The 27,673-nt window shown below is 40.7% G+C and overlaps 1 protein-coding gene across 1 annotated transcript in view; it reads right to left on the bottom strand.

Moving 5' to 3' along the window:
- HPSE2 (heparanase 2 (inactive)) overlaps nt 1-27,673 on the bottom strand; it is a gene marked incomplete at both ends in the record, with an annotated part of 178,476 nt that overhangs the window by 69,343 nt on the left and 81,460 nt on the right. The gene's annotated exons all lie outside the window — the stretch shown is intronic.

Raw genomic sequence — 27,673 nt, 5'->3', positions numbered from 1 at the left:
GGAGTCCAGGCCAGTCTGGATCTGAGTGTTTTGTCCTGCAGATACTGTACAAATTCCTCAGCCCTACCCTGCAAGGGGTCATCCCTCGGTCCCTGATTAAACAGGGAGCGGGTCACTCTAAACAGGGCAGCTGGGCGGTTATCTGCGGACACAATGAGAGCGGAAAAGTAAACACGCTTTGCCACTTCCATCACCACTAGGTAAGACTTAAGATAAGTTCTTAGCTGTGTTCGATCAGATTCAGTACCGCTGGACCTCCAACAGCTCTCTAGGTGTCTTTTCTGGTGCTTCATCTCTTGGAGCCCCTTGGTAAACCAGGGGGCCACCCAGGGTCTGCGTCGGGTCAGAGGCCGCAAAGGCACAACTCGATCCAAGGCCCCAGCAGCCGCCCTCTCCCAGGCTTCTACTAGGGCCTCGGCAGAGTCGTGGGCAAGGGAAGCAGGAAATGTCCCAAGCTCTGTCTAGAACCTTTCAGGGTCCATCAGGTGCCTGGGACGGAACCACCTGGTCGGTTCCACCTCCCAGCGGCACGGGGTGGTGAACTAAAAGTCTAGCTGGAGAAGGAAGTGATCGGACCATGACAGGGGTTGGATGGTTAAATCCCCCCTACCCAGATCATTAATCCACTGCCCAGAGATAAAAACCAGGTCAAGTGTGTGAACTCCATTATGGGTGGGGCCCTGAATTATTTGAGTCAGGTCCATGGCCATCATGGAAGCCATGAACTCCCGGGCCAACTCAGACACCTCACCCACAGAAGGTAGATTGAAGTCCCCCAGAACTATAAGCCTGGGGAACTCAATCACCAAACCGGACAAGACGTCGAGAAGCTTAGGCAGGGCCGATGACACGCAGCTGGGAGACAGGTACGTGATCAATAGGCCCAATTGAACTCCAGGACCCCACTTCAAAAGGAGAGACTCACACCCGCCTATCTGAGGGACAGTGGCCACTCTCAGACAAAGACTCTCCCTAATAATAACTGCCACCCCCCCACTCCTACCCTGGGCTCGCAGCTGGTGAAACACCCAGAAACCTAGTGGGCATAATTCCGAGAGAGGGACCCCCCCTCTTGGCTCAACCAATTGCTAAGCACATTGATTTGTGCTTAGAGTGTAAGCCGCCCTGAGTCTTCGGAGAAGGGTGGGATATAAATGGGATTAAAATAAAAATAAAATAAATAAACCAGGTCTCTGTGATGCAAGCCAGGTCCGCGTTCTCCTCCTCAATAAGATCATATATGAGGGGAGCCTTATTAACCACGGACCTGGCGTTAGTATAGGCCAACCTGAGCCCAGGGTTCTGCAATCCTATGCCCCCGGGGGAGGCAAGAAGAGCAATGAGGGTGGGAACAGGCCACCACTTGAAGACAGCGGTGACTCATTCCCTGATTACAATAAAGCCCTCTGCTCCCACATTCTCTGCCCCTCCCAATCACCGTCGGGATAGAAAGACCCTTCTCCCTCGGAGCTGCATCCCCCCCAACTCCCTACTCCCCCCACCATGATCATCCGATGGACTGGACTGCTGTCCAGGTCGAACTACCCCAAGTTCACTCCGGATCCCTTGGGTGCCCCCCCCAGATACCCTTAAAATTTTATTTAAAAATCTTAATAAAAAAACCCTCAAACTCCTCTTTGTGGCATACCAACTCTCGGGGTCCCACAACCCGTCATCAAGGGAGATCTTCCATAAAAAAAGATGGTCGCTCCTGCAAGAGGGGGGAATCTCGCAGGGAGTAAAGTTCTGCTGCAGTATACGCACACATACAAAAAAAGGGAAACGGTAACATCAAACAATGAAGGGTGCCAGCAGTTGAAAGCAGTAAGAAAGTTCAGTCAGCCAGTGGCAGATCCCAAAGCCACAGTCATGATAACAACGATGGTATGGTCGACGGCGGCGACAGCAGAAGACATAATAAGAGTGGCGATGACAGCTCCAAAACAACGGGTTCAGCCACGACGGCAGGAACAGCTGCAGCCTCCGTGGAGGCAAGAGGGGAGGGGGAGCGCTACAGCAGGCACCATAGCCACAGCAATAGCGCCACCAGGTCCACCGCGTCCGTAGAGCCAGGCTTGCTGAGTGGCGGAGAGGGGGGAGGAGCCACGATAACACGATAACAAAAGCCCCTTTCCACAACCCTCCCCCCCACAACCCAAAAAACCATAACAAAACACACAGGCAGTGTTTGGCTCCAGTTCCAATCCACTCGACTCAGCTCCGTTCGACTCAGCTCAACTGTCAGGAAGTTCCTCCTTAGTTCTAGGTTGCTTCTCTCCTTGATTAGTTTCCATCCATTGCTTCTTGTCCTGCCTTCGGGTGCTTTGGAGAATAGCTTGCCTCCCTCTTCTTTGTGGCAGCCCCTGAGATACTGGAACACTGCTATCATGTCACCCCTAGTCCTTCTCTTCATTAAACTAGACATACCCAATTCCAGCAGCTATTCCTTATGTTTTAGCCTCCAGACCTCTAATCATCTTTGTTGCTCTTCTCTGTACTCTTTCCAGAGTCTCAACACCTTTTTTACATCGTGGTGACCAAAACTGGATGCAGTATTCCAAGTGTGGCCTTACCAAGGCATTATAAAGTGGTATTAACACTTCACATGTTCTTGGTTCTATCCCTCTGTTAATGCAGCCTAGCACTGTGTTGGCTTTTTTGGCAGCTGCAGCACAATGCTGGCTCATACTTGTCCTGATGTTTCATCTCATAGTGCTGTCTCAAGTTATAGTCTTTAAGTACAGCCACATTAGCTCCACAAACAAGGCACACGGCCTTATCTTCAATGTCAATACTCTGCCTCCCACCTCTTTTGAAAGCACCTGTTTTCAAAGTCCACTTTCTGTTTAGCCATTTTTTGAGGTTTAAACATCAGTACAGGTACGCAGGTCTTCTTCTCGGCACATGTTGTATATATGGAGTATGAGACTGCACAGAATTAATTATATAAAAAAGTCCTCAGTTGTATTGATCACATCAAGCCATGGAATACACTTAGAAAAATAGAATATATCATTGTCCTCACATGAAAACTATGTAGAGATCAGGAAGTCTCGGTATAGACAGAACATGGTAAAACACTGACTACCAGATTGGCAAAGTAGTAATTTGGCAGGCCCCCAGCTTTTAACCTTCTAAAAAGCACTTAAGACCTGGCTTAATAATAACTTATCACCAAGTGCTGGGATAGGGTGAGTTTGATGAGATGAACATCTAAGCTGCATGTGAACGTTTAGCTACGGTACCAGGTTTTGTGGGGTTTTTTGGCTTTATACTTGTGGTTTTAATATTTGTATTATTTTTTAGTTGCAAGCCACCCAGAGTTGGTGCAAGATGAGTGTCTATATAAAAGTTTTAAGTAAACAAATATGCATTGACAAAGCAAAAAATCAGATAGCTTTGATATGTTCCAAAAAGGGAGATTAGTACTTCATATTTAGGATTTATGAAGGTAGTCCTCGACTTACAACAGTTATTTTAGTGACTTCAAAGTTACAACGAGACTGAAAAAGTGACTTATGACTGTTTTTCATGCTTACAACCATTGCAACAGCCCCCTGGTCACATGCTGAAAATTTGGATGCTTGGCAACAGGTACATATTTATGACAGTTGTGGTATCCTGGGGTCACGTGATCTCCTTTTTTGCGACCTTCTGACAAGCAGTGTCAATTAGGAAGCCAGATTCACTCAACAACCGTGCTACTAACTTAACAACTGCAATGATTCACTTTACAACTGTGGCAAGAAAGGCTGTAAAATGGGGCAAAACTCACTTAAATGTTCCCTTAGCAACATAAATTTGGGGTTCAGTTGTGGTCATAACTTGAGGACTACCTGTATTGCTTCAGATAATTCCAATTTTTCAGAATGATAGCCAGATTTTTTTTGTCATAGTTTATTCTGTTATTCTTTTATAATTGTCAGATTTCATTCTGATTTCCAAATGCAAAAACCATAAAACGGAAAGTCTTCATTCTCTTCCGTTGCTGACACAGAAAACATTTAGCCAGTCATGGAATAAGAAGGAATGGGGAAGAGAAGTCTAGCAAGGATACCTAACAAACACAGCATTACCCTCTAAGAGGAATACATGAATGGATACATGAAGTTCCCAAAACATTGTCAGTCAAGAACCAGGACATAGCTGCCAGACAATTGTGCTTTGGTTTCTGAATTGAGGAAAAGTGTCAGTTCCACACTCTTCCTTACTTCTCAGCTATATTATTCAATACAGAAAAGTTGAAGCCCATCGACATCTGCCATTTAGTTCTCAATCAGTTTGAAAGGAAGATCTCACAACTGTTAAACAATGGCTAGGAAATATGGCAGACATGTCAAACACAAGGCCCGGGGGCCAGATCCGGCCCGTGAAGTGGTTTCATGCGGCCCGCGAAGCCATCCTGGAAACAGTGAGGGAACGGCCCCCACTGCCTTGGCCCTGGCCCAGAGACCCTCCTCCTGCCAGAGACCCTCAGATCTGTCCCACTCCTGCCCAGGCCCCCATAGGCACCCTTGATGCGAACGATGTAGAGCTGGCCATGCCCACCCAGTAGGCCATACGCACTTTAGCCATGCCCACCCAGTAGGCCATGCCCACCCAGGCCACACCCACTCGGCCCCCTGAGGGCAACCGCAATGCTGATGCGGCCCTCAATGAAATTGAGTTTGACACCCCTGAAATATGGTATTGCAGAAGAACCAGACAAATATTGAATAAAAGGAAAGAAGAAAAGTTCTTCAATGGAATTCTTATTGACTAATAGTGGGTAAGAGCAAACTAAAGGCAATAAGATGAGGAGCAAAGGCATGTGGGAGTGTTCTTTTTTTCACACAGAATTCACAACATTCTTTTGAAAATTCAGTTTAACCGTGCTGTTCTCATTTGCTAACCAGAACCAATTTAATTTTAAATCTATACACAGAGACTAAAAATGGGATGGGGTGCAGTGGGGGAAGAGCAGACAGAATATATTGCCATCTCTCTTAGCTCCCAGTACAAAGGCAAAGTGCAACTGCTTTGGATCCTGCTGTAATAGTAATAATAATAATAATAATAATAATAATAATAATAATAATAATAATAATAATAATAATAATAATAATAATAATAATAATAATAATAATAATTTAATTTCTATACCGCCCTTCTCCCGAAGGACTCAGGGCGGTGAACAGGGCAATACACAATAAAAATCGAATACAAAAATTAAAAAATAATTAAACATCATGCCCATAAAATCAATACATATTAAAGTTAAAACTAGTTTTAAAAACCCAACCCCATCCCGTCAGACCAGGCCAGCTTGTTCGAAAAAGAATGTTTTAAGATCGCGCCGGAAGGAGCGAAGGTCGGGGGCCGTCCGGAGCTCAACCGGTAAGCGGTTCCAGAGGTCTGGCGCGCCCACAGAGAACGCTCTCCCCCTGGGGGTCACCAATCGGCATTCTTTGATCGGCGGCACCCTGAGGAGGCCCTCTCTGTGGGAGCGCACTGGACAGAGGGAAGTTGACGCCGGTCGCAGGTGTTGCCGTAGGTAATCCGGACCCATGCCATGAAGGGCTTTGTAAGTCATAACTAACACCTTGAAAGTCATAACTAACACCCTGGATTTGATGAAGATTGTCTTCAGATTCTTTTCTCTGTTCAGGTCTAGAGAAAATAATTGGTCTGGATCATTGCAAAATAATTCTACATGGTTTATGCAAAATAAAGCAAGGAAGGATCTGCTTTTTTAAAGAGCCACAAGAAAATCCCACCTAACCTGTCTGCAAATTGTATGAAATGTAAATCTAAAGAAGCCATTTTCTATGGTCAGTTCTGATTCCCACCAGGTCCACACCTATAGCTACCCCACAATATGAGACCACGTTCAATAGCTTCAGAGAAATGTGGCTGATTATTTCATCTACTTCAGGGCAGGAAGCCAACTAAGCCATGTTTCCATCACTGCCCACTTTCAGGAACATATTGCCAATATGAGCATGTACAAGGGTTCCTTGGTTTCATGCCTTGTTGTGACAGTTTAGTAAACAATTTGATAAAATCAAGCACTTTTCAAAGGAAAAGTCATTGCATTCATACTCACTTACTCGTCTGGTTCTGCTTACCATCTGCATGGGCTTATTTGGAACAACAAAACAAATTTCATTTCCTGGTCTCCTTCAATGTAAATAGGTCCATTAAGCTATAAGGGTGTTTACATTCTGGAAGATAGTTTCAGCTTTTCTTCTGATTACCCACAGCCCATAGCTAGTATTTCAGCTGCTTCCCTGCAGTCAACTTTCTCTGTTACCTCATCCTGGAAAAGATGGAGCCTTGTGGATCCACAAGCATATACATAACAGAACCAAAAGATGGGCTATACATATTTAGAAAAAATAGTACACACAAACACACATATACAAACACTGTCTCCACTACATGATATATCAGCAGCAAATTGTTTCAGCCAGTCACAACTCATTCTGATAAAAAATATTCTATTAAATAACTTTCCATTTTTATATTCAAAGATATTATTTTGGAAAATGTCATACTTCTAAGAAGTAAAGCACAAAGTAGAACTAGCTAGGAAAAGCGGAAATCACCAGGCCACATAGAATGACAATCAACAATTAAGGTGCCTTAGCAATTTAGAAAAAAGAATAAAGTAACTTACTATGGTTCTCACAGTTTGTAATTATACAGGGTGAAACTCAATCCAAAAGTTGCTTTAGAAATGCCACAAGGATCAATTTATTTGCCACTCCCCATCTCCAAAAGAAAGGGACAGAGTCAAAAACAAATGATTTGTGTGTGTAGGTGGTAGGCCATTTTGCCTACAATTGGCAAAAGAACTTAGAAGATACCTTTGCTACAAAGATCTTTTAATATATGCCAGGTCTACACATAACAATGTTATTTTCCTTGTTGAACTCTTGTTTAAATGCTGAAGTTTTCCTACAATTAACATTCATTTTGAATTTATTTTTGTCTAGAAGAGTAAGAATTCTTGAGTTTCCCATTTGGAAACAATAATAAATGGATAGGGCCGGGCAACTAATTGTTCAAGCCAGGTCACACTTGTTCCTATTTTACAGGACACAAAGTCCTTTGGAAAGCATTTTCTCAGAATTAAATTTATCCTGGTTGGAAAGCAAATGTTTTAAAAAGACATTCTGTCTCACAAAATGGAGGAACATATTAGTAGAAAACTGACATAATGTCCATCTTATTCACCTCAGGCTTTTGCATTCACTTTATATAATTAGGTTGGCTTGGAAATCTTGCCTTGACCTTTCCCTCTCCTCAAAGCAACAAGGATTCTATCATGTAAATGTTTCTGCTTCATGGACACCATTTTATTGCCAATTTTAGTAGAAGAAACAAATATTATGACTTTTATGGTTATGTCTTCTGTTTTTGTTTAACTTAGGAAAGATTTTAAATGCTTTCACACAGAATGTAGAACTACACTGTAATATATTGGATTTCAATCCCATGAATCCTGGAAGCATCTGTATTCTGCAGACAAGTGTTCAAAAGAGAATTTTATATACACCCAGACTAGAAGGATTAAACATAGCCCAATGGATTGTAAAAGAAATAAACAAACAAAAAATAATGGAACCCAAAAACCATTATAGTTATCTCCCTAATGTCATGGTTCCGATAGATGAAACTCTTCAAAAGAACTTTAAGGCATTGTTTGCTTTAAAGAATCTTTTATTCGAGAAACAAAGTATTGGCACTACATAGTTGAAACCAGAAACTAAATTCCCTTCCCCTCGATACAAAGTAACAAAGTACAATAACCTCCTCCAATAAGCAGTCATAAATCACATTCCCCAATTAGCTTGAAGCGCGGGTTTTCTCCCCAGCTCTCCAGCCCGCCAAAATATTATCAGCTCTGGGCCCAATGTCCTTGGGTTCCCACGATTAAGTTATTATTGTTATGACTAGGTGGACTCTCATCCACATTCCCCCTCCCAGCAGCAACTAATTCTAAAAGCAATAGAGAAAATGGCTGCATTTCCATCTGTTGTCAAAGCAAGAACATACGATGTAAGCAGCGTTGACATCCACCCCCCCTTATAAAAAGGACAAATCCTGTAATGCAAACAAAATCATAGGTTAAGGTTGCCTCTAGGTTTGTTAGGGTGCTCCTTATAGAATCTATTAATGGGTCTGTCAGCTTTTACATCGCTAGATTTCACCCAGGCGGCTTCAGACAATGGATACCCTTTCCATTGCACTAAGTACTCCAATTTCGCTTTAAAAAATCTATAATCAGGAATTCTCTTCACTTCATAGTGATTCTGTCCTGCTACTATGAGAGGTCCAGGTGCCTACTTAGGGGGAGGTCTTAAGGTGGAATCCCGAAAAGGTTTCAGTAGGCTACAATGAAATACAGGAGTCTGGGAAGTTTTAGTTCTACCGTGACCAGATTAATAATCTTTACAATGGGGAAGGGTCCTAAGTACTTCAGTCCTAGCTTTTTACTAAGAAACTTAAGCCGTAAAAATTCTGTGGACAAATCTTTTTCCCAACTTGGAATGTCCTTTGAGGAGCCCTTTTTTATCTGCCTGTTTTTTATATGTCTTGGAAGCCTTTTTCAAAGCAGTTTTTGTGGTTTTCCACACTACTTCCCACCCCCTCACCCATTGATCAAGAGTTTGGGAAGTGGAGGGTCCCTGAGGATATTCGGGTATTGGGCTGAACTCTTTCCCTGTGGCCACTTTAAAAGAAATGAAGCCAGTGCTGCTGTGAACAAAGTTATTGTAAGCCACTTCTGCAAAAGGGAGGAGGTCAGTCCAGTCCATTTGTTGATAATCCACATAGCATTGGAGATATTGCTCCACCATTGAGTGTGCGGATTCAGCCGCCCCATTGGTAGACAGGTGGAAGGCCGACAATAGTCCTTGAGATGAGCCGATTAGTTTAAGAAAACTCCTCCAAAACCTAGCTGTAAACTGCACCCCCTATCAGAGATTAGTCTGTAGATATGTTTCAGGAACATCTTGGTTAGTCACTGGGTGGACGGGAGTCCTTTGCAGGCAATAAAGTGAGCCTGCTTTGAAAACAGATCTATCACAGGCCAGATGACCATATTTCCCCTACTTTCAGGTAGGTCTACAATAAAATCCATAGCAATTTCTTTCCATGGTTGGGAAGGGTCCACCACCAGTTGTAATAATTCTTTTCATGGTAGTACACACAGCACAACTCCAGACATAGTTTTCCATGTGCTGTTTCAATCCCGGGCACCAAAATTGCCAGCGGATGAGGTGTAGTGTTTTTAAATATCCAAAATGCTCAGTCTGTTTTACATCATGGCTGTGTCACAGCTCATTAAGGCAGAGGGTCTTGGGCAAGTACTGCTTTCCCCCCTTATAAGCCAAACCATCCTTGCATGTTAGGGAGGTTTGATTGTCCTTGAACCATTAGTCAGTGAGGAGCTCTCATTTTATTTTCTTTGCCCCAGGGTGATCGGGGTTTGGGGCTCTGGAAGGGTGGGACTCTGTGCAGTGTGATTTGAGAAGCAGTTTGTGGAGTGGAGATAATTGCTTCATTAACCTCTTCATGCTGGCTTTTGTACTGGGGCAGTCTGGATAAAGCATCAGCTAAGAAGTTTTTTCCTCCCAGTATGTACTTTAGAGTGAAATTAAAATGGCTGAAGTATTGCACCCATTGTACTTGTTTCAGGGACAATTTGCGGGGAGTTTTCAGTGCTTCTAGGTTTTTGTGATACCTCGAAAGGCACCTTGCTCCCTTTTAGATAGTGTCACCAGTTTAATAGAGCCCAATGGATCATGAAGGCTTCCTTTTCCCACACAGCCCACCTCCTCTCACACTGAGTGAATTTTTTCAAGGTGTAGGCGCAGGGTTGTAGGTGTTGTGACTCAGGGCCAGCCTGTGGGTCCGACAGCCGGGTCCGATGTATCGGAGGACTCAGATGTGGGGGAGGAGGGAAACGAACCGGCTGATGATGATTTGGAGACTTTGCAGAGTCCTCAGCCGGGAACCTCTTCTCAGCTGTGTGAGCCCGAGAGTGCGGAGGATGATGACCCACAGCTGGCCCTGTTCAAGGACGCCCGACGCAGGAGGCAGACGAGCAGGGACAAACAAAGAAAGGCTATGGGACTCCTCGGGAGGAGGCACAGGGAGACCACGCCCTGAGCTCTCTATAAAAGAAGTGTTTGGGGAGGGGCTGGTTGCTGAAAGCAACTTTTCCGTTTGAGAAGTCAAGCTCTTGTATTCTTGTAACAGTGTAATTAAAACTTGGCAGAAGCCTTTTGGTCTTGGACGCTTTCCAGACTCTTCTTTTGATTAGGGGTGCGAGAAGAGGGCTGGTTCAGAACAGTAGGGTCCCACTCTGGTTCTTTTGCAGTAGCACAGCTCTGACAGCCACGTTGCTGGCATTGGCTTGAATCACAAAGCCTTCCCTGGGCAAGGATGCTTTAAGTTCAGTTCGATCGCAAATAGCCTTTTTAAATTCTCAAAAGTGGTTTCTGTTGTGATTCAGTGTCAGCCTGTGGTCCCAGCAACTGAGTCTGATGAATCTGAGGAGGAGGAGGAGGGGTTTGGAGAGCCTTTGGTGTCAGAGGGAGGCTCTGATGCACTGCAGGACTCTCAGCCTGGCCCCTCCAGTCATGTTCCTCATGAGACTCAGCTGTGTGAGCACGAGGTGTCGGACTTAGATGAATCACAGCTGAATCTGTTCAGAGACGCTAGAAGCAGAAGGCAATCCAGCAGAGCAGAGCAGAGCAGAGCAGAGAAAATCAATGAGGCAACTCAGTGAGAGGAGGAGAAGGCAGTGAGAAGCCACGCCTTGGGACTGATAATAAAAGGGGAAGATGTGGGCGGGGCTGGTTGCTAAAGACAACCGTCTGAAGACATTCTGAAAGAGTCCTGGTCTATTCTTGATACTTCTGTTTAACTCTTGTCTGTTGACTCTTGTTTGATATTTTGATTTATTTATTGAAGGAAATATTCTGTTGCTTTTTTGTTTGAACTGTAAATAAATTTGGTTGGGTTTTTCCAGCCTGTTAACTGTAAAAAGGAAAAAGGGGTTGTCCCTGACACAAAAACAGGGCCAGTGGTAGGCTGGAACAGAACAGTTTCACAATTCATAGTCCATGCTAGTGGTTGACCCGGATGTGGCTTTCCTCCCTCTTTGCCTGTTTTCAGTAATTCCATAAGTGGCAAGGCAATTTCAACAAAGGAGGGGATGAACTGACAGTAGAAGTTGGCAAATCCCAGAAAGCTCTGGATCTGTTTGCGAGTCTTTGGGGGCTGCCATTCAATTATGGCTTTCACTTTGGTCAGGTCCATTTCAATGCCCTCACTGGAAATTCTATAGCCAAGATAATCTTGTCGGGTCTGGTGAAACTTACACTTTGATAGTTTAACGTAAAGTTTGGCATTCAACAGTTTCTTTAGCACTTCTCTTACTAGTTTTACATGGTCAGCCATATTCATGCTGTATATCAGGATGTCATCAAGATACACCAAAACCCCTTTATATAAATGGTCATGTAGTACCTGATTGATCAGCTGCATGAAGACAGCTGGAGCCCCCTGTAGTCCAAACGGCATGACTTTAAATTGGTAGCTCCCCATGGGATGGTTAAAAGCAGTCTTCCACTCATCTCCCTCCTTTATCCTCACCTGGTAATATGCCTTTCTCAAGTCCAATTTAGTGAAGACACTCGCCTCTGCCAGGTGGGTTAGTCCTTCAGGAGGGGGAGGGGGTATTTGTTTTCCATGCTCACAGCATTCAGACCTTTATAGTCCATGCAGAGACGAAGCAACCCATTTTTTTCTTTAAATAACACTGGGGCTCCCACGGTAGACTTGGCCCATTCAATAAATCCTCTCACTAGGTTCTTGTCCATATACGGATGCATCTCCTCCATTTCCAGGGGGAACATAGCATACATTCTCGGTTGTGGGAGTTTGGCTCCCAGTAACAGTTTGATAGTTCGGTCAACGGAGAGGTAGAGTGTTGCATTCTTTCTCACTAAACACCTTTGCTAGGTACTGGTACTCGCTGGGGATGAGTGGTTCGCCTGGTTGAGACAGGGCAGCTATTTGCGCTAGCTCATTAGGTGGGCTGAGCTCTCTTGTAACGTCTGTCGAGTTAAGGGGGGGCTTGTGTAAAAGTAGCATAATATAGAATCAATTTTTGACCTAAATGTTTTAAAGCTTTCTCAAAATATTCACTTGGAATAATAATAATAATAATAATAATAATAATAATAATAATAATAACAACAACAACAACAACAACAACTACTACTACTACTACTACTACTACTACTACTACTACAATAACAACAACAACAACATTCGAGGCTTCCGGTTCACGTGCATAGCGCTTCCAGACGTGCAGGGACAGTCTGTCTCCTGCTGTCCGTTTCTTTCTTGTTTGGAGGACCCTGATTACTGAGAGGAGGACTTCCCTGTGATCGCAGAAGGGCGGCAGCCCTCTGCTGGAATCCGGGATCATCTCCTTTGGCCCAAAGAAGAGCCCGGCCATAAAGATGGCTGATCACTAAACCGCTCCCTGCCGAAAGCCAAAAATACTACCTAGCACTAAGAAACAATCTGGAGGACCTGGGTGAGCTTTTACCTTTCCTATTCCCTTAATCATCTTCCAGTGGGACTTTCCTGAAAATCTCCTTCCCCATTTTTTGAGAAAACAGTGAATATCTACTTTGGGAACAAATCTTAAAGCCTCAAAGTCACAAAAGAAATCCAATTAATGCAGCAAAGAATTTAAGCAATTTCAGCTGTATTTAGTGAAAAGCTTCTATTTGTTGCTGGGGACTCACTATCCTATTCTCTCTTTAAACTGTGAATTAAAGAAAAAAATTGGACTAATCCTACAAAATTTCTATATTAATTTGGAAAAAGAAAAAGAAAGCTTCTTACATTGCATGTTATATGTTATTGATGACATCTTGTGGCGAAACCTGGTACAGCAAGTAACTTTCCTTTTTCTGTTGTGGTAGCTGACTGAACAATAGAGCTGTTCTTGAAGATAAGTGTTGAATACAACTCTCCAGGAGGTGGCAAATCCTTGACTATTATTAAAACAGCCTCCATGGAAGATTTAACTGTAAACAACAATGAAATGGATGAATACATCCCTCCACTTGATTATAAACTAATACTGGATATGATCTTGGCAATGACAGCAAATTAAAGCCAAGCTGCAAGAAAAATCTGACAATTTAAAGTCACCAAATCAAACTCTGACTGTAAATGAGGAAAAGATAACCCAAAACCAAATAGAAGAAGTGGAAACTGACACTAAAATAGGAGATTTCCAAGAACAACAAAAGCAACCTACAGAAAACCTTAAAGTCCAAACTTTAATAGCAACTACAAAACTTACAAGCCAAAAAGTAACAGTATCTGAAGAAAGCAACACCAAGAGTGAAGACACTAAATGCCTTCAAATATACTATATTGAGAATTCAATTAATCAAATGTCAAACATAATACCAGCTACTAAAAGGTAAAAGTAAAGGTTCCCCCGCACATGCGTGCTAGTCATTTCCGACTCTAGGGGCCGGTGCTCATCTCCATTTCAAAGCCGAAGAGCCAGAGCTTGTCTGAGGACATCTCCGTGGTCATGTGGCCAGCATGACTAGATGCCAAAGGCGCACGGAACGCTGTTACCTTCCCACCGTAGTGGTCCCTATTTTTCTACTTGCACTTTTACATGCTTTCGAACTGCTAGGTTGGCAGAAGCTGGGACGAGTAACAGGCGCTCAGTCTGCTACGTGGCACTCGGGATTCGACCCCCCAAACTGCCGACCTTCTGATCGACAAGCTCAGCATCCTAACCACTGAGCCACCGCGTCCCCAGCTACTACTTTCTACCTAACCCAGACAGAACTGGAGGAACAAAAAGATTTGATTGATTTAATGACAATTATATTATATCAACCATCAAAAACCGAACTACCAAAGCAAAAATACAATGGCTACAAAGGGGACATTTTCCTTGCAAAACTGACATTTGGATACGCTCCCTGGATTCATATAAGAGGTCTAGGAAGAAAGGAAGATACATTTGAGAATTTAAAGATACCAAGAGCGAAGTATGATTGGCACAAAAGGAAGGCAAGAGTTAGATTTAAAAGACTGAACTTGTTTCTTTTTTGGGATTCCTAAAGATAGACTATAAAAATATCTTTTTATGGATTAAGGGGAATCTCTAAAAAATATCACTGATTTTACATTTAATTTTTAGATTTGTAAAGGAAATATACAGTAACTCCAAACTATATTATAGAATTTGGAATGACATATCAAAAGATGGTATTTTAATAATTGATGTATGGTTAAGATGCCTTATAGAATATTCAGTGGCTAGTTTTGAATTATAGTATAGGACGCGGTGGCTCAGTGGGTTAGGATGCTGAGCTTGTCGATCTGAAGATCGGCAGTTTGGTGGGTCGAATCCCGAGTACCGCGTAGCAGAGTGAGTGCCTGTTACTCGTCCCAGTTTCTGCCCACCTAGCAGTTCGAAAGCACGTAAAAATGCAAGTAGAAAAATAGGGACCACTACGGTGGGAAGGTAACAGCGTTCCGTGCGCCTTTGGCGTCTAGTCATGCTGGCCACATGACCACAGAGACGTCCTCGGACAAGCACTGGCTCTTCGGCTTTGAAACGGAGATGAGCACCGGCCCCTAGAGTCGGAAACGACTAGCACGCATGTGTGGGGGAACCTTTACCTTAACTTTACCTATAGAATCTAGAATTTTATATATAAAAGATAGCATTTTAATAATTGTTGAACGGGTAAGGCAAAAATATATTTCTAATAACTGGTGATTTGCTAAGATGAAAATTAGACTTTAATGGTAAAACATAAAAATGTTTTGTAATGAACAATATAAGTTTTGTAGACAAAAGAATTATTCTTTATTGAAATAGGGAATTGTGGGTTACCCAAAATCAAGCTTTTTTCTGTATACTATAGGCTATTCTAGAATATCCTATTGCAATTAGATAAAATTTAAAAACAGGATATTGATATGTATTAGTGAAAATATATTTTGAATTTTGTTGATTGACTAGGTTATAACTAGAAATATATTAACTTGCTTATTTTAACTATGTAATCACTAAGGGAATTAGAGAGGGCATCTCTGTTGATGTAACCTGACCTATTTACAAATGGCTATTTCTTATTTTAATTACCCAACCACCATATTGTTTCACAAATACATGTACACGTACAGTAAATATTAAAAATCAATAAAACTTGTTTAAAAACCACAACAACATTCGTGAGGAGGGGAAATTTAAAAATGAGATGTTATCATTGAGAAAATTATCTTCCTGGCTACCTCCCCCCACATACAATCATTTGAAAATTTGTTCAGAAAGGAACCCCTGGAAATGATTTAGAAGTATAATCTAACATATTTAGAAGAAGGTACAAGTATGGGTTTAGGATTTAAATATCAACATGTTGGATTGTTTTCAGAAACAGGCTCAACAAAAATACTATAATTTAATGATTCAGGTAATAAAATACTGTACACTTGAAACACCCAATTCCAATTAGTTTCCTCATAATTATGATTTGAACAAATAATCATTTTCAGCCCATCTTGAAATGCAATATAGCATTCTAATGTAATACAGAGAGACCAGACCATCTATAAGCATGGCTAGGCTATTTATGCTATTTTTCAGAGTAGCTTTAGTTATTGTGGAATTTATAGGTTGCTTATGAACTCCATCTGGATTCTTTTAGAAAAGGTGCAAATCCTGTAACTTTCTTGCTGATGTACTTGCAATTGTTCGCAATTTTGGCCAGATCAAATCTCCTTCTGTCAAAAGTTGCTTTTACATTTTCTTATCATATACTTTACAAGCAAATTACTTGTATCTCCAGATCATCAAGATATTTTTTCATTTATCTTTTTATGCTAGCTACAACTTTCTTCTCTTTTCTTTTTCCTTTTCCTGTTCCTTTGTACAATTTAGTCCTTCTCCAGGTTTGGCAAACTTTTGTGTCCTGGATTCTTCAGTAGATTCAAGAAGTGAATATGTTTTACTCCATTCTCAAACTTTGTTCTAATTTGAAATTAAAATAGTGATTTATATTGTCAACATACTGCTGCTAATCCTCATTTTCTGGATCCAATTTCCATAGATTATCTTTGCTGCTTTTTTTTCACCAGCAATTTACATACATATACAGCCAAACAATGCTCCTATTCACTTTATTTGAAGGCTAAGAAAACAAGCAGCTTATTCCTGGACAAACATGGAACAGAATTGGAAAAAAAAAGAATCTTGCTCCAAGATTTAATATCATATTTAATTCTACTATGGTCAGAGTAATATTGTTTTGGTTAGAACTGTTGTTTCAGTAGAATGGAAATAGTTGTGATACAGGAATACTCTTACAGTAAGTTTCAGTTTCTGCAGCCCTAATGGGTATGGATTTTGTTTAGAATTTATCATTCTCTATCCCAAATCTTAGCTGCCTTTGCAAACTGGTTAAAGGCTTTGGAAAAATGTCTTGTTGAAGAACGGATAATATGATGGCATCTTCAGAACTTCCACTTGAAGATGGCACTCACTGAATTATTTTTGCAGTCTCCTATTGGTTGCTAGAGGGAGAGAACTGTTTCCTTTAGCATATTTGCAGTACCTCAGCTGGAGTAAAGATAATCAGTAAATCTCCTTCAAATTGCTTTGGAGGGACTGGGGAATGGAAATAGAGCCATCTGGAAGTGTCTTAAATTGGCTTCAGGTAATTAAACTCATTCTGTGGAATGCATTGCCCTGACAGCTCAGCAAAACACATTTTAGTTTCATATTTTCATACTGTGTGATAAATGTTATTAATACTAATAACATTTACAGCTGAGCAGACAAATCATGAACTGAATAAGCAAAACAGATGTAGAGCAAAAGATTGTAGCATATAGTAGAGCATAAGCAACATCACAAAGAAAACAAGCACACTCCCCAAAATTCAATTTCCTCTGCATCGAGAAATTGCCACCAAATGTTATCAATGGATTACGGTAGTAGGCTTCATGGGAAGGAAATTTAAGCTAAGTAGAGTTTCAACTGTATGAGATGCATATGCATATTGCTCTCTTTGAGATTATTTTGGGCAGAGGTGTCCGTATTATTATATGCAAATGCCTAAAGTTTCCTCTGCATCACTCCCAACATGACACTAGTTCCATTTCTTTTACAGTATATGTGCATTATTACGACATCTCTCACAAACACATACAAAAGGAGCACAGCTTAATAAAATTACTGGATCCTGCAGATACCTCTGTTGTTTACTTAATACATTGACATACAAATATTTGGAACTGCCTCTTTAGATTAAAAAAGTATATATCAGAAATATTTGGACAGAAAACTGAAAATAATATTCTGGTGCTAGAATAATACATTTACAACACACTCCTTCACTGAACAATACAGATTGCACAATCCCATTAATTTGTGTGGTTCACTTTTGTCCCATAGATAACAGGATAATTATTTCAAACCATTTTATGAAGTAGATTCTGACAAAAAGCAATTATTATATGAAATCCCTGAGCATGCCTAGTATTCTGATTGAAGTCTCATGTTGATCCTAATGAGATTTGAGGCAGCATTTGGGGATTCTAATTTTGCATGCTGATGTTCCTTCAAGCTCATTGAGAGAACATTCTCACATCCCCGTGACACAAATCAAGCAATCTGTTATGCCTTGTCCTCATAAAGTTGCCCTTATTCATAGCTGAAGCAGCTTAAAGTTGATTTTTGATTTTTCAAGATTTATTTATTTTATTTATTTTATTTTAATTCCATTTATATCCCGCCCTTCTCCGAAGACTCAGGGCAGCTTACAAGCTTAGCAGTAGCCTTCATTCTATGTATATGCCTGCTTATTAGGGCTTTCACACACCCCCAAGCGGCATTATTACAAAGTCAGCTTAATTGCCCCCAACAATCTGGGTCCTCATTTTACCTACCTCGGAAGGATGGAAGGCTGAGTCAACCTTGAGCCTGGTGGGATGCGAACCTGCACTAATTGCAGGCAGCTGGTGTTACTTAAGGAGGCATTAGCCCACTCTTCTCCTAATACAGGGTTCACTGTGAATGTGACCTAGAATTGTTTTATTAATGTGTTTGTGGTCAGAGGCTGGAACTTGCCCAGTTCCTACTGATTACTTTAGGTTGTTATGGTTACACCTCTTCCCCTATAAATTGTTTGGCACTCCCTCCATGGACATTTAGAGTTGGAGTGCAAGAGAGACTAGACACCTAGTTTACAAAAGCCTTTTTCTTGTGTATTGCTTCACTGGCACTTTTCACAGTTAGATCTGTCTCAAATGCTATTATGGAATAATGTTCTTTTGAAAGAGCATTAGATCAAATTTTTAAATAGAAAGTACAAGTCCCATGCTGCATACAAGGTCAATTTAAATAAGGAAAGAGATGAGTTTTGCCATCTCTGTGTTGTTGGTTCTGCCACCATTAGTTATATTGTGTGCAGCTATATTCAAATAAACCTAAGCAAAAGGAAAAGTTATAACCTAAGGCAGGGGTAGGCAACCTCGGCTCTTTTATGACTCATGGACTTCAACTATATTAGGTCTTATCTCGCTGCGATGAGGGTGGCGAGGTGTAATTACTTCTCCACCCTCATCGCGTCCGCAGATAACCGCCCGGCCGCCCTGTTTAGGGTGACTCGCTCACTTCTTAATCAGGAGGTGAGGGGGGATCCCTTGCAGGGTCGTGCCGAGGAGTTTGGTCAGCATCTGTCGGATAAAATCGCTCGGATTCGGACCGGTTTGGACTCCAGCTGGGCAGAGTCTGACGATCAGGACACGGGCGGTCTTGTCAATGTTATCTGGGAGGAGTTTGATTCTGTGACCCCTGATGAAGTGGACAGGATTATGGGGAGGCTGAGCTCCACCACATGTTTGTTGGACCCGTGCCCTTCCTGGCTGGTTTACGCAGCTAGGGAGAGGACACGAGGCTGGTTCCAGGCGGTGATATCTGCTTCTTTGAGTGAGGGTAATTTCCCCACCGTCTTGAAGGAGGCGGTGGTGAGACCCCTCCTCAAGAAGCCTGCCTTGGACCCAGCTGTGTTGAACAACTTTCGTCCAGTCTCCAACCTTCGCTTTCTTGCGAAGGTTGTTGAGAGTGTGGTGGCGCATCAGCTCCCTCTGGTCCTGGATGAAGCGGATTATCTGGATCCGTACCAATCGGGTTTCAGGCCCGGGTACAGCACGGAGACGGCATTGGTCGCTCTGGTGAATGATCTCTGGAGGGCTCGGGATAGGGGATGTTCCTCTGTCCTAGTCCTATTAGACCTCTCAGCGGCTTTCGATACCATCGACCATGGTATCCTGCTGCGGCGTCTCAGGGGATTGGGAATGGGAGGCACGGTTCTTTGGTGGTTCTCCTCCTATCTCCTGGGACGTTCGCAGTCGGTGTTGGCAGGGGGGCAGAGATCGGCCCCTAGGTCTCTCGTTTGTGGAGTTCCTCAGGGGTCGGTTCTCTCGCCTCTCCTGTTCAACATCTACATGAAACCGCTGGGTGAGATCATTCGTGGTTTTGGAGTTGGGTATCATCAATATGCTGATGATACCCAACTTTTTATTTCGACCCCAAACCACCCCAGTGATGCCCTCGCTGTGATGTCCCGTTGCCTGGAGGTGGTTCGGGTCTGGATGGGGAGGAACAGACTTCAACTCAACCCTGACAAGACTGAGTGGCTGTACATTCCGGCATCCCGGGACATTCAAAATGTTCCATCCCTTTCTATGGGGGGTGAGCTGTTACCCCCCATGGATAGGGCTCGCAACTTGGGAGTCCTCCTAGATTCACGACTTACCCTGGAAGATCATGTAGCAGCTGTGACTAGGGGGGCTTTCACCCAGGTTCGCCTGGTGTGCCAGTTGCGGCCCTATCTGGACCGGGATGCCCTGTGTACGGTCACTCATGCGCTCGTGACCTCTCGCCTAGACTACTGTAATGCTCTCTACATGGGGCTTCCCTTGAAGACCACTCGGAGGCTCCAACTGGTACAGAATGCGGCCGCGAGAGTTGTCTTGGGAGTTTCCCGGTACTCCCATGTTACACCTTTGCTCCGCGAGCTGCATTGGTTACCAGTTGTCTTCCGGGTAAGGTTCAAGGTCTTAGTGATGGTTTTTAAGTCCTTACATGGCATGGGTCCGGAATACCTCGGGGATCACCTGCTGCCGGCGTCAACTCCCCTCCGCCCTGTGCGTTCCCACAGAGAGGGCCTCCTCAGGGTGCCTCCGGTCAGAGAATGCCGGCTGGTGGCCCCCAGGGGGAGGGCCTTCTCTGTGGGCGCCCCGGCTTTGTGGAATCAACTGCCGGTTGAGCTCCGGATGGCACCGGATCTCCGCTCCTTCCGGCGCGGGTTAAAGACCCACCTGTTTGAACTAGCTGGCCTGGCCTGATGGGGAGTTAATTTGGGTTTTAAATATTTGTATATTTTATTGTTTTATCTTGGGCATTAATTTAATTCTATTTTAACTTTTGTAGTCTTGTATTTTTATTATATGCCCTGTTCACCGCCCTGAGTCCTTCGGGAGAAGGGCGGTATAAAAATTTAATAAAACTAAAAAAACTAAACTAAACTCCCAGAATTCCTGAGTCAGCTATGCTGACTCAGGAATTCTGGGAGTTGAACTCCATAAGTCATAAAAGAGCCAAGGTTGCCTACCCCTGACCTAAGGTAAATAAATGGATAGCTAGGGAGCACCTCACTATCAAGAATAAGTTTAGATCTCCGGGAACAGACCAATTACAATCTTGACCAAGAAATCATCTTAAAACCATTTGAAAATTCATGGAGTACATATGTAATGTCAGAAGACTGGAAGAGAGCAAATATTGCTCATTTCTTCAAAATGGGGAAAAAAGAAGTCCTAAATAACTGCAGACTGATCAGTTTGATGATGATGTTGGACTAAACTATGGAACAGATTAAGTAGCTATTGTGGATGCTGCAGTAGTGAGCCACCTTGAGTAAAATACATTAAAAAGATGGAATAAAAATTTAATTATTATTATGGTTGTGTGGGAGGACAGCACCCCCCCCCCAGAGAAAGAAATATTTTGGGGAATATCAAAAAGCAGAATATTATATTTTCCAAAGGAATACAGTAATGGAGAAAGAAAATCTTAAAAGACAGAAACCAGCCCACAGAAACTAGCCCCAGGGAGAGGCCAGGATTGTAGAAGTGCAGATTTGATAATCCTATTCAGAAAGGTTGGAGCCAGGAAGCTAGAAGTTGATGAGATTAAGAAGACCACATATTTAACACATCAGTGCTTGATGTTAAAAAGGTAAAGTTTTCCCCAAACATGCGTGCTAGTCGTTTCCGACTCTAGGGGACGGTGCTCATCTCCGTTTCAAAGCTGAAGAGCCAGCGCTTGTCCGAGGACATCTCCGTGGTCATGTGGCCGGCATGGCGAGACGCCGAAGGCGCACAGAACACTGTTACCTTCCCACTGTAGTGGTCCCTATTTTTCTACTTGCATTTTTATGTGCTTTCGAACTGCTAGGTTGGCAGAAGCTGGGACGAGTATCAGGCGCTCACTCTGTTTCACGGCACTCCCAACTGTAAAATGTCTAGACACTTATAGGCTTCATCCTGATGGCTCCTGATTGTTTGGCCCTTCAGCATTTAAATTCCATTACTGTTCTTGCTTGTGCCCTGATTTATTGCTACTGTAGCTCATTTCTCAAGGCCAAATTCTACTGCTATATCTCTGCTTAAAATTCTTACAGTGTTTGTCAATTACTGGATTTCAATTTCTGAATTTCCATAAAGCTTCAGATGATCCTTATAAAGCAAATGCCAAATATTGTTAGCATTTTTTGCTGTTTGATAGCCAAGATGTTTTCTTCACAGCAATGCCAAATAATAAGGGTGATAATAAGTCATCCTCTTAGATGCCTTTCCTAATGTTGACAAGCCCATGTTTTTCATTTCCAGCCACCAATTTTGTCTTCCACTGCTTCATTATTTCTTCCATAAAATTTTTAATGTGTTCACTGACATTAGTTTATTCCAAACATCGGATGATCCAACTATGTGATAATGAATCAGTAACTTTTTATAATGAATGCAGACCATCTTTTTGACAGATTTACAAATGATAGGATTTATCTTTTATAATGCAGCACATTCACAACTCTTAATACTGTACACTTAGTAGAATTCTGTGATTTCTAGAAGTCTGTGAAAGAAAAAATAATAACAAATAGAACATTATGCATCTAATATAGATATGATAGGTTAATTTAAAAAATGGAATAATATTTGTGGGTTTCGTCTACATTCCTTAGTAATTGGATTTTGCCTGCAACTGTAAAAATAGACAACATGGTTCCAGCTGACAGTGTTTAAAACACCATACAACAGACATAACTGACATAAGACAGTACTTTATACAAATGTGCATACACTTAAATTTCATAGAAACTTCTTTAGATTTAAATTTTGCATTCTGATTTATTTTTGGAAATAAATCTCTGCTGATAGTGTTAACAGACATAAGAAATGATAAACACATCTACCTCACACATTTCTATGCTACCTCCACCTTACTTTTTAGAACATAAACACAGAGTCAGTTATCTCAAAGTTAACCTGTAGTACTGTTATAAAGTAGATGTATCAGCTGACATTAAATTTTGGTACTGGAAAGAAGCAGGTTGCCACCATTGAATAAGAGAGTGTTTGGTATTCTGCAGTAGTATTTGCCACACAGGTACGTAACTGTTTTATTCAGTAGCATCAATTATTTATCTTTCCCTGTTATATAAATTCTATTCTTAAAGGGGTGAGGGATAGTGCTCTCATTTTTGGATAAGGTTACATTGTGATTTTTAATTCAGGGTCAATTTATCCAGACTTCTCAAACAGTAAGTGGAGTTACCAAATGTACTTTAATCTCTTATTCATCTTTCGCTAGCTGTATGATAAATCATGAATATCTTGCAAAAAAATCTACACCTGCCTACAGAAAGAACCTGGGAAAAGACAAGGGGGAGGATGAATAATCCTAATGGCTTTGAAACCACAAAGGAAAAACAATCCTATCTCAACATACTTCATTTGCTCAACAAAACCTTTCCTGAACCATCTTGCAAGAATATTTTTGGACAGAGAAGTAAACCTGCATAAAACGATGCCATCTTATCTCTATCACCTTGTCCTTATAGCAGTGCCAAACATTCTACCCAGAATTAGTGAAAGGAAAACTAGTTGCCAAGTTTCTGTCATTGTTCTTGTTTATATGGATTTGTCCGAAATCACATTTTGACAGGATAAGAGAAAACAACCCTTTTAATTCCTCAATAAAATCTGTGCCACAGTATGAGCCATTGTCTGCTTTTTTAAAAACATTGCCTGGGAAGAACCTTCTGGTTTTAATAACTAATACTGCTGAGTTAAATAAAAAATACTTAATTCAATTTAAAGTAAACTTTGATTAATGCCAGCTTCCTCAGGAATTTTATCTTTGCTTTAATTTGAGTTACCATGAAAAGAAGACAAAGGGGTGGTGGTGGAAGGAGACAGCAAAGGACAGGAATCAATTAATTTCTGTGCTCATTTCTGGGCAAGAGACTGAAAAGTAGAAGATTGACAGGTAAATGGCAAGAGTCAATTCCTTGTCCCTCTGAGCAGTTCATTCACAGAGTATCTAATGTTTTCCTTAGTTTGGAAGAAGAAGAAAATAACACTGGACAGTTCATAGTTCAATTTAGAAAATAAAATATTCCGAGACCAATTAAGATTAGGTTTCATTCAAGAAAATATACCGTGTTTAACATGCTAATATTTCAGAGATAAGCTACTGTATAATTGAATACAGAGAACTCTTTAACAACTGAATATTTAAACAGATAGACTTGTTTATAGTCCTGTAAATAGTTAGTTAATATAGTTAACATAAAAACATTTTAAGGCCCTTTCCCCACTACCTGTCACTAGTGCCATCCATCCATGCATAAATCAGCAAAAAAAAAATCATATGGTTGAGATTTGCTGATCCCATTGCTATTTCCTTGTCTGCCTCTATTACCTATCACTGCCTATTTCCTGACTTCTGACCAAGCTTATGGATGCATGGACCTCTGACCAAGCTTTTTTCATTTCTATTTAATCCTGGTCTAAGCATGGCTAGCAAAATGCTTTTCATCCTCAGCCTATTTGGAGTTGTATCGGTGTTAAATCAGCAGTTTCACACTGCAGCAGTAGTAAAGCATTATAGGCTTATTTAAGAGGGGACAGAAAAGGGGGATCAGACAGGAATCAGACAAGAGAGTCTATTTCTCATTTATTTTCTCTTTTGTTAACAAAACAAAAGTATAGAATAGCAATAGCTTTTAAACTTATATACTGCCCCACAGTATATAAGCACTGTCTGGCCAATTTACAATGTCACCATATTGCCTCCAACAATCTGGCTTCTCATTTTAACAACCTCAGATGGATGGAAGGCTGAGTCAACATTGAGCCCTGTCAGGATCGAACTCCTGGCTGTGGGCAGACCAGGAGTTCCTAATGCTTCCTATCTTGCTTCAAAACACTTCTTCATTTAGATGTTTCTCTTTCCAATGTGACTCACATGTAACATCAAATACGATACTTTCAGAAGCACTAATTTCCCGTTTTAAAAACTATACCTTAATATAAACAAGCATGATTTCTTATTTCTATTTTGGGCCTCATTAGTTATTTTTATATGCATGAAGTTGTTTAAAAGAGGAATATTTTTAAAAAAATAATTTTATCTGTCTGCCGTTTAAAATAGTATGTGTCATCAATTTATTCTCCCACATGTGGAAAACAGACCAAGTAATAGATGAAAAAATAGGAAGTTACCTATGATACTATCAAAACTTCAAAATTTCCCTCTGTGGTATCTCCTTAAAGTGAGAGTGGACAGACCATTGCACTATTTGCCACAGCACTCTTTGGTGACAATCCTCTCCCCCCCCCCCCCGCCACAAACCTCTGGAAGGAGCAAGCTAGAAAATACATGTATGCTAAGAGGAAATTTTGAGATTTAAGAGACGAAATGTGTGACTTGTTTAAGCCACATTGCAGAGGTTACAAATCCATTTCAGTTTTACACCCCCCCACCCAAAAGCCCACTGCTGTTATTTTTCTCATGGTAGATTTAAAAGGCTTAAGTGCTTTTTTTCCCTGTTAAAAATCACCATCCCACCAAAAATAGTCTTACTTATTCAATGTAAATAATAATGTGACTTTAACATCCACACTTCTCCAGCCCTTCCATACAAAAGTTGTTTTTTAAAAAGGGAAATGCAAAAAATGTTGCCCTGTTTATAGATTGTCTAAAATATACAAGCATGTTATGAAGATGTCATACTTCATTTTCCATTTTGATCCTTCAATATATCCACTTACCTTTCATACAGAATGCCAAGTTTTAGAAATCATAAATGCCAGTTCATTTTCTAATTGGTAATTTCTGACTTTTTCTACTCTACTTTAACACTAGAGCTGTTTGTTTATATAAATATAATGAACAGGGAAGTAGTCCAAAATGATTCCAAAATTTTTGTTATATAAAGTTGTATCTTCTTTTGGAGACTAAACTATTTGCTTTCCTTCTTTCATAAAGACAGCTGGTTCTTGCTTAAATGAGTGTTTGTAGCCTACTATCATCTGAAGTCAAAGAATATGTCTGAGTCATATGTCTTCACCACAAACATTTTATCCAAGTCAGAGTTTGCAAGCATTTGAACCTAGAGCAGTATTTGTCTAATGGCTCCAAATCCCATCTGGCATTTTTCAGCTCAGAAAAATATATCACGCAAATCCTTTTTTCATACATTAGTGATAGGGGATATCAAAACATTAAAGTCTTTGATAAAGCTTCCCCAGTACTTTGGATTGAACTTCTTTCTTGTCTTTGTCTTCCTTCCAACCTAGTGTCATTTGTAGGGGGCCCAAACCATTCCCATTTGGACACTTTGGCAGACTGCCATTTTTTTAAGAATAGTATCATGTGTACTACTCTCATAAATTGCTAAATATAGCATTCTATCTCAAATGTTCATGCATGACTCTAATAAAACCAGTTTTTTTTAGCAATAATATTCTTACAAATATTCTTTGGGAATACAGCTGTATGCTATTTCTGTATTTTGAATTCTAGTGAGGTTTGAGAAAAGATTCAGATGAACAAAAGATGGACCTGAATATTTTCCACCCTTATGTATTAATAATTGCACAAATCTTTTAACATGAGGATGAGATATATTCGGAGCTCCTTTATTTTTCCTCATGGAAGTTTAGTTTCTTCAAACTTTTTCCCATCAACAAGGAAGCTATTTGCCATGTTATTGACACTGCATGACAATTTAAGCAAGTACATTTTCATAACTATAATGAACATTCAGTCCACATATAGGAATGGGCAGAGCATAGCCTAGGTATAGAGAAATGAGTAGTATTACACTGAAAACAGTGGTAGTGGAAAAATAATTAAATGATAAATATATGAAAATATGGAAGTGAAGTGGCTTACTATCCTTATCACCAAGAATGTTCTTTAGAATCTATGATGCTTTAAAAACCAGAGTAATAATTTGAAAAATAATTAGTTAGAAAAATTACTATATGTCAAAGCACAACATTTGGTGCTATTTTACATTACACTGAATAGTTAAAAATGCTACTTTCTGCAACAGAAGCAGATTTTGTGTAAGGGGAAACAACAAATGAGAAACAAATGTACATTTATTTCTCAACATACTGATTGTGTAAAAAGCCCTTAGAAGCCAGTACTGCCATGGGCTATCTGACTATCTTATTACTTTAAGCCTGATCATATAGCATAGAGATTGTTGTTGTAATTGCTGTTTTCATGTGTGTGGTTCTTGAAATATTGTTTTTCGTGGTACTATTCCTTCTGCCAAACATCTCCTTTTTATATTAAGCCATAATGGAATGAGCCTAAACAACCCTAAAAGTTATTATTTTTGTGCCAATTACACCAGCTATCTAACTGATTTTTAGTTGATAGATACAATACAGGATTGCTTATATTTGCTAGATTGTATATTACTGTATATACACAAGTATACTCCAAAAGAGAGAACCCTGTCCAGAAATATGCACTGCTGATTTCTTAAGACTCTTTAGAAAAGAATATTTAACTTGCCATTTTAATTTTTACATTGGCATCTAGAGGTTTGTTTATCGGAGCATTTTAAAAATGTGTCATAGAACCATAGTGAATTATATTAGCTGTTTGTTTATTTGTGTCAGAAGCATCACAATTAAAATAAGACTTACTATATGACATAAAAATAAGCCTTATTTTAATTGTGATGCTTCTGACTTGAATAAATAAACAACTAATATAATTTACTATGGTTCTATGACACATATTTAAAATATTTTTAAAAACCTAATATTTAAAATATTAGCTCAAACACATCAAACATGTCCTAAAAATTTGAACATGCATATGACAGTTTTATATTTGTTGAGTTTACACTTTAAATTTTGGGCCTTGTGTACACTAATAAATGAACCACCCACGATAACTTGAAGATGTGCAGTCAAACCATTATAATTTGTATATCAAGACATGGTTTAAAATGTCATTTAG

The sequence above is a fragment of the Vipera ursinii genome, assembly GCF_947247035.1.
Source record: "Vipera ursinii genome assembly, chromosome: 5".
NCBI lineage: Eukaryota > Metazoa > Chordata > Lepidosauria > Squamata > Viperidae > Vipera > Vipera ursinii.
Note: the sequence above shows the minus strand (reverse complement) of the source record. Positions and strands in the feature narration are given on the sequence as shown.